Source organism: Grammomys surdaster, unplaced genomic scaffold, assembly GCF_004785775.1.
Source record: "Grammomys surdaster isolate TR1022 unplaced genomic scaffold, NIH_TR_1.0 319453, whole genome shotgun sequence".
Lineage (NCBI taxonomy): Eukaryota > Metazoa > Chordata > Mammalia > Rodentia > Muridae > Grammomys > Grammomys surdaster.
This window is the reverse complement of record NW_021627068.1, coordinates 1-8710: the sequence shown is the minus strand read 5'-3', so window position 1 is coordinate 8710 and position 8710 is coordinate 1. Positions and strand designations below refer to the sequence as shown.

Below are 8710 nucleotides of genomic sequence, written 5' to 3'. Positions count from 1 at the left end.
TTCAGTGAAGGGAGAATTGGATGATGAAGAGTTTATTTTTCATTAGTAACCTTAAAATCTGAATACTAAAATTAAGTTAGTAAACACCATGGCTCTCCTGAGCCATGGATAGAGGGCCAGTCTCAATGCTCCTTAAAGATAATAGTCAGCTTGGAAAATGGATATGGAAACTCATGCTGAACTACTTAGCCTCTCTAGCAGTGAGAAATTTAGTCCAGCATGGCATTTGTTAATGTCAGTGTCTACCATGTGGTTTTCTGTGTTTCAGATACAGAAGAACAATGGATACTACTTTTTATGAAAAGTTTTAAGCCTTGAAAACACTCTGAATATAAATAGTCCAAATACCAGTTCCATTTCTTTCCCCTGAACAGAGCTCAGGTGTACTGTCATTTCTTCTGGGCTCTCCTGTAGCAAAAAGGAAGCCACATAGCTCAATAGAGAAGGATGGTAGACAAAATTTAAGGTGTTTTTAATACTCTGCTTCTCCAGTATTTTTTATGATTTGGGGATCAATGTATACTCCTTTTTCAAATGGTCTGGACATCCATAGGCAACAAACCATAGCTGTCAAATAGTAATTAAATTCTTTGCAGACCTTGCTGCTGAGATTGAACTCTGATTTTTTTTTTTTTGGCAGCTGTTAAATTTTCACGATACCTGTACATAATGTAGCAGAGTTGGTTCAAGATAGTGGCATCCAGACTTAGGAGTGCAGAATGCAAGATCACAGGAGGAAACACCACCACCAGTGGAAGGTCATAATTTATATATATGTCACACACCTTCAAGAGAAGCCATCCAAGAGAGGCAGGCTTTTATACAAGAATGCCTCACAGGAGTAAAATCCCTCTTGTAAGAAGCACTGCACATTGATGACCATGTCCAAGAAGTTTATAAATGCCTTTTCTTGTTCATAATTATTCATATTATACCACACACATTCTTCTTGTAATGCTTGACTCAACCAATAAGAGAGCCTCAGTAAGATCGACTCATCTTTGACACAATTAATATAGTGAAGTAGCAGAGAACCGTTTAGCATTGAGCTCATCTGAAAAGGTAGCTCTAAGCAATGAATGTTCTCTAAAAGTTGAGGGAAACGTTGAAGCTGTTCTAGCGGAAGTGACCTATCACTGCTGAGATAATCAAACAGACTCATCTGCTTTTCTCCACAGTCTTTGTTAGCAGAATTTAGTGCTGATATAACTGAGTGAGAATTCCATTTTCTTTTTAGAGAACCGCCAGTAGTTGGACCTAATGGAAGCTTTAGAGGTTCCAGAAAAGCTCCTTGGTTCCTTAGCTTCACAGCAAGGAAAGCTGAACTCCACAGGTTTTTTTGAATTATTAAAAAAGATCTTCTTCCTTACAGGCAAAGATACAGAAATCAAAGTAGGAGCGAAGAACTTATACAGTGACAACAAAGCCTGGAGGTGGGGCTGCATTCCCATTTTGGCCTGGAGATAAAGCAATTTTCTCGCATGAAATGGTTTGACATTCTCTTTCTTTGTCAGTAAATATAACAAATGGCAAACATAAGTGCACAGAGTATCATCTTGCAATGAAGCAAAAAAGAAGCCACACAGCGAATTAATTTGCCTCTTATGATCAATCATAAAGTCAAACATCGCAACCAACCAACGATAAAAAGTACCTTGATATTACCAGAACACTTGTCGACACAGAGCCAGGATACCGCCTTAAGCACAGAGTCTTCGGCTATGTGAGTTTCTGGAATCAAGCACTTCAATATCCATGTGTTTACAGCATTCCCAAACTTGCCACTGAGGGCTACATTCAATAAAATATCAACTGCTTCTGGAGCTAAACCATTGTTCAAAGCTACATTTTCCACGATTTTCAAGTGTTTTCCCAAGACCATATCTTTACTCAGTGAAGCTTTCTTAGGACCTTTCTGGAAGTATCCTATTGCTATCTGCAGAGCGTCTTCAGTTTGCTCATCAGCATGTTTAGAATCTTCCATCGAACTGTTTTCTTTCAAGACACTCTTGGAGTTGCCTGATTTGTCTTTCACCTTCCAGTCTAAGAGACTGGTCTGATGACTATTACTGCCTTGAGAAATTCTGTTTCATAGCTGGGAGTTTCTAGTAAGCCTTTGAGTTGGCATTGCTGTATTCATGTTCAGGCTTTGGCAAAGAAAGCAGATGACTGGCCCACAGTAGGCCCAGGCTGTGTAAAAGTGTAAAAAAGATACTCATTTAGAGGCAGGGTGGATGCTCCATTCAGCAGCATATGCACTTAGGTAGAGTAGAGAACCTCCATGAACACACAGCCTCCAGAACCCAAAAACCGCCTCTGAGATTCAAAGGCGCAGGCCACACCACACTCTTGACAATCAATAGTAACCATCACAACCAACCCATAGTGAACTATGATTCCAAAGGAAGCTACGATGCAACAAAGAATGGAAGAATTTGGTTTCTTTGTTTGTTTTTGAGAGGGAGAGATAGTGTCTCACTATGTAGCCTTGCCTGACTTGAAACTCACTGTGAAGACCAGGCTGACTGAAAATTCACAGAGATCTGCCTGCCTCTGCTTCCACCACAACAGGAAATTGAGATATTTTTGAGAGACAGAAATTGAAACCACCTTTACATAACTTTTATTAGTATACTGGTATAATTAGTTTTACTATTATTACTGTTATTATGGTTATTATTATTATTAAGCTCTTGCTGTGCCTAATTTATGAATTAAACTTCATCATAGGTGTGTCTGCATGTATAGGAGGAGGCATGGTGTATGCAAAGCTTGGTCCTTTCTGTAGTCTCTGGTATCCACAGGGAGCCTTGGAATATGTATTCAGAAAACAAAGCCTGCTTCATGGACTTGTCATAATGAATGTGCAGTATGACTTTAAGTGAGAAAATTGAGTGCATAGTCATTCTTTAAAATAAAACCAAGGGCTGGAGAGATGGCTGAGCAGTTTAGAGCACTGACTGCTCTTCTAAAGGTCCTGAGTTCAATTCCCATCAAACCACATGGTGGCTCACAACATCTGTAATAGGATTGGATACCTCTTCTGGTGTATCTGAATACAGCGATAGTATACTCACAAACATTAAAAAATAAATGAATAAATAAAATAAAATTGAGAGCATTGGCTGCTTTTTTAGAGGACACAGGTTCTATTCCCAGCACCAACTCATAGCCGTCTGTAACTCTAGCTCCAAGAGGTCCCACACCCTCTTCTGGCCCCTGTGAGCAATGCATACACACATATACATACAGGATCACTCATACACATAAAATAAAAATAAAGTCTTTTAAAAACACACAATAAAGAAACAAAAGCCCAAACCAGGTAAACTGACCAGTAGTAATTCTATTCACACTTACCCATCGGAAACTTAATTGTGTTTTTCTTTTTTAAAAAAGGTTTTTATTTGCAACTTGCAACATTTTAAAAAGGATGAAGTTAAAATATTTCTTATTATTTTTTAAGGAGAAAGGAATGAAAGTAGGTAAGAAAGCAGGCACAGTGCATTCCTACATTGTAAAGACATGAAAATATATATATATTTAGCTGTATGGAAAGGTACCATTGAATAGGGATCAAACTAGGTGGTACTATCTTTTTTTTTTCAAACATAAACAGTGTGCTTTATTAAAAACAAAACTGTAACACAATAACTTAGTAATGACACATAACAAGATACAGACAAAATTAATGAAGAGGGATTGTTGCAGCTTGCACTAAGTGATCTCCTTTAAACAGGAAAAGCTGCTAGTCTAGTGGTTCTGGCCCCATTTGCACAATACAGGAATACAGAATCGGTACAAAAATAAAAATAAAATAAAATAAAATAAAATAAAATAAAATAAAATAAAATAAAACAAAAACCTATGTGTAAAGCCACCTTCAAATAATTGAATGAGCTCTCTCTGGGACCAGGGTTCCAGCAGAGATGGTTAAAGAGCTATCAGTGTTGAGAACTACAGGTCTAAAGTAATCAATACTATAAAAAATGTCCTCAAAACAAAATCAGTAAGCTGACCAGATCATTTCTTTCTTCTCAGAAAAAGGGAAGAGGGGCAGGTATCTGCTTCCTACTGTTCTTTATCTATCCATTGTTTGGCTATATTCATCGCCTATACTGTTTTAATAAACAGCAAACAGTGAACATTAAAACAAGCTACCCAAACAGAAATCCTCACTAGTTTAAATTATACTCTTTTAAAACAAGGTTAGTTTTCAAAAACAATCTCACATTTTCATTTTGCATAGATACTCAAGTCTATTTGTTCAACCAAGGGGAGCCAACAAGATGTACAAGAAAGTATTTATTGGCATCAGCTGTATAAATGTATTCATTCCATGCACCACAAATAAGTTTGTGGTGCAAAGGAACATCTGACAGAGCAAGTTCAGAAGACCTGAGTGCTTCCTCTAAAACTGTCAAAACTTCCTTTTCCAAGATAAGCGTCTTCAAAATCAAGAGCATGAACAAAACTTTTTTCATTAAAAATGCAGACACAAAGTATTTTGTCAGCAGCTGTGCCAGCCACATCCTTGACAACTCTCCATTAGGAGATTCAGTAGCAATAAGTTATTTATCCCAAAACTCTTCCTCATTTTTCAGGTTTGAAAAAAGTATTATGTCAAGTACGGAAAAGAACTTTTCCTTTAGGTCGCCTCAAATTCAGTGAATCTCATTTCTTCAGATCCTTCTGTCAAGATTCCATGTCAATCTCAACTCCTTCACTCTTGTCCTCCAGTGTTTCTGTCAGGCTGTTTGCGCTTACATCTTCAAGAGCTGCCAGATCAACAGGGGGTAAAGGGTTCCTCCAATACTGGAAAGTATTATACTGCCAAAAGTCTTCATTCTGGCTGTGCACCCTGTCGGCTTTCTGCTGGCTGTCCACGCTCTCAACCCTGTCACCGCCTGTGGCTAACCCGGGGTTCCTCCTGCTCACCAGGAGGTGGCTCTCCGGACTCCAGGCTACTGCTCTGCAGCTCCTGTATGTCGTCCCCACCGCCGCGTCGCTTGCAGGGCGCAGACTCAGGCTCCGCCATGGTCCCCGAGTCCCCCTGGCGCTTGAGGGGCCGAGCCACCCCAGACGACGGGACCCAGAGTGGCGGTTCCTCGGGGAAGTCGCTGAGCAGGAGCCGCTTCCAAGGCACGCAGAACGTGAGCGGCTCAGCTGCATGCCACTTGGCCATGGGCCAGGGATGGGGGTCGCGCGGGCGGCAGCCTGAGGGCGGAGGGCGGCACGGAGCTGGGAGCTTTTGCTGTCCCGAGGGCGGACCAGACGTTGGGGAGCCGCAGCGCAGCGCCGAGAGTCTAGATGGTACTATCTTAGTGATCTTGTTTAGACAAGCTTATTCCCTCTGGCCCTGTTCCCTGCAGTTGGTGATTTGTTCTCAGGAGCCTGCTCACCCCATATATCCTCTCTCTTCATGATCAGCATGGGATGGGGAAAGGGGACATGGATAGTATTTGTGAGGGGCTCTGGCTTTGGGTGGTAGTCTAGCCTTGCATGTGTACCCAGGGGGCTAAAGCAGGAAGCAGTGTTCTGCCAGCCGAGAGTTCTACCATGTCTTGGGTTCAGTATATTCTCTCCTACCTAAATCAAATGCTTCTTCCTTTTGCTTGCTTGGGCCTACAGAATGTTTCTAGGAACCACGTATCTTAATTGTTTCTGTGTAGCAAAGAATCCCAAAGTCTTGATGGCTTTTACAAAATCAAGTTTTTAGGGCTAGGGGGATGGCTCTGTGTTAAAAGTGCTTGCCATAGAGTATGAACAGAAAAATCTGGACCACAGAAACCACATGAATGAAGATTGGCCTGCAATACCAGCCTGTAACAAAATTAATAGCAGATGCCCAGAGCAAAATGGCAAGCAAGAATAGCTGAGTCAGTGAGCTCTGGGTTTAAGTGAAAGATCCAGTCACAATGTAGCTAGAAGAAGTTAACTTGACAGATTTTGTTTGTTTGTTTGTTTGTTTTTCGAGACAGGGTTTCTCTGTGTAGTCCTGGCTGTCCTGAAACTCACTCTGTAGACCAGGCTGGCCTCGAACTCAGAAATCCACTTGCCTCTGCCTCCCAAGTGCTGAGATTAAAGGCGTGCGCCACCACCGCCTGGCTCTGACAGAATATTTTGCCAGCATCATTTACAACTGTTCAGGCAGGGAACAGGTGATGTGCCTCATATCTCCAGCATGTTTGGACCCTCGGTAAGCCTGCCTCATTAAATTATGTATTGATCACTCTTGATTTACCATTCAAAAGAATGAAAGTGCAGGCATCCTGCCCCCAAAGGGTGATCCACGGCACCTGAAGCAAATGGCATGTGTGTTACCTTCTCATAATGAAGAAAGGTATGTGTGGAGCCCTTTGATGATAGTGCTCCCTTTTGCTTATTTAGAAAACAAGCAGGCACTCACTCTTAACTTCTGAGATTATCAAACACTCCCTGCCTGAGTATTGAACAGTGTTCTTTGGAAGATATTCTCTGAGAGATGTTAACACCAAGTAAGAACATTCTGATTCTTTGGGTCCATACCCAGTTTTCTACCATCATGCTTTTTCCTCAAACTTCATTTCTCCAGTCTTCCAGTAGTACTTTTTGTAGTGTGTGAACATCCCAACCAAGTCAGTCTCCTCTATGTGTCTGTGCCTTTAAGCATATCAAACTCTGTATGGACTGACTTGCAGCTCTGCCTCCTGAAAAGATTTCCCTCTGGTGCTATACTCCAGCATATCCCAACTATTCCTCTGATAAAACCTAAACACTTAACTTCAAACTTGAGCTCCAAGAATATCTAGGACAAACAAAGGATATACAAACTAGCAGAAGGATGCCAAAGAGGTAAAGTCATATTAACCCCACAATATGTTTTGATAAATTAAGATTGTAACTAACCTCAAGTGATGATCTTTTGCATCATAACCTGAAAATGATGTGATTATATATCATAACCTGAAAATGATTTGCTTATTCTATGAACATATCATCTCTAGTTGGCTTGATCTTCTGAAATAATATGACTGGGACCTTATATACTCCATTATTCCATTATTATTAATTACTCAATTATTTCCATTTTGCTTGCTTGTATAAAAGCCATTATTTAAAGGTTTTTTTTAAAAAAATTATTGCCAGGCAGTGGTAGGGCACACCTTTAATCCCAGCACTTGGGAGGCAGAGGCAGGTGGATTTCTGAGTTTGAGGCCAGGCTGGTCTACAGAGTGAGTTCCAGGACAGCCAGGGCTATATACAGAGAAACCCTGTCTCAAAAAAAAAAATTATTCTAAACTCTATTAATGTCATCCAACAGCCTTCTCTGCAAATTTTAACAAGGTTTTAAAAAGTGATTATCACTTTTATTAGTCAGCATAGCTTATATATTCATATAGTATACATTTATTGTAATATTAATATTATGTGTATGTCATAATTAATATAAAATAAATAATATTAGAATATATAATACTGATCCAGTCTGTTAGGGTTAGTCAACAGGGTCTAGCAAGAGAGAGAGTGAGGATGGAGGGGCAAGAGACTCAAAGAATGGAGATAAGACAGCAAGTCTGATCAAGTCCCGTCCTGTTTATTGAAAGGAAATACTGGGTATTTACAGTCATACTCAGAGGAACACAGCTGAAGGCACTTTACCACATGCCTTGCAGCTGTGGGCACTATACAACAAAACAGGATATGTGAGAAAAACAGAATGTTTAGCAGAGTGTGCTCAGCTGTTGTGGGATGTTGAAAAACAAGTCTCTTGTCAGGATATATGGCCTGAGATGGCTGCAAAGATGATAACCGCTTTCTGCTAAGAGTCAGCTCCCAACATAATACTGTTAGTTTTAATGTAACAGTACTCAGAGTAGAACGTCTTCTACAGTTATATTGTATGTGCATGAATCACATGACATGACAAGCATATGTGTGAGTAGACAGAGCCAACTCAAGTTCAAAAGATCAGACTGTATCCCACTTAGACTTTCAGCCCACTTGCACTCGCACTGTCTGTTGATTGGCTCTATTTTCCATCCCATTGTATTGATTCTACTTGTCTCTTTTGAACACTGACCCATTATTTGATTCTGAATAATACATCTCTCTAAGTGTATTTGTCTCTGTGTAGGAATGTATGTACTATATAGATCTCATGGGAATTCTCAAGTTTTTGCTGGATGAGATGAACACAATGTCTATCCTCTAGGCTATAAAAGTAGAAAGAATTGGGTTACAGCATTATAATAAATACAGTGTACTAGTAAATATGCAAAACTTTGTAAACCATAGGACAATCACTGTGAAATCCTACTATGAAAGCAATTTATTTTAAAAAAAAAATCAAAGAAAAATGAGGTTAATTTAGAAGCAGTGATAGGTATTAGAGGAAGATAGAAGGCATGAGAGAGTTATCCTAGGAAATTTTAAGAGTGTCCTGGGGCTACCTGGAGAGGGGCATGGGGTACCCTGGTACACCTGGGGTACTCATAAGGAAGGCAGGCCCAAGAGAGAAGCAGGGTTGTCAGGACATTAGCTACAGCCACCCTTACTAACAGGGAAAGGGCCTATGAATGAAAGTAAACCAGGGAACTCTGGAGGGGGTCTCCAGGCAGAGTGGGGATCTGAAGCACACCATGGAAGTGATTTCATTCCAACAGGAGTCTCCCTCATACCATAAAAGGCCCCCAGCTGGAAAGAGGTTCCAAGGCTTGCTTATCAAGTG

At 40.4% G+C, this 8710-nt stretch overlaps 2 pseudogenes; both read right to left on the bottom strand.

Moving 5' to 3' along the window:
* Positions 1 to 242: 242 nt before the first annotated feature.
* LOC114616400 lies at positions 243 to 2128 on the bottom strand (annotated as a pseudogene).
* Positions 2129 to 4677: 2549 nt separating this feature from the next.
* Positions 4678 to 5185, bottom strand: LOC114616401 (annotated as a pseudogene).
* Between the last annotated feature and the right edge of the window lie 3525 nt (positions 5186 to 8710).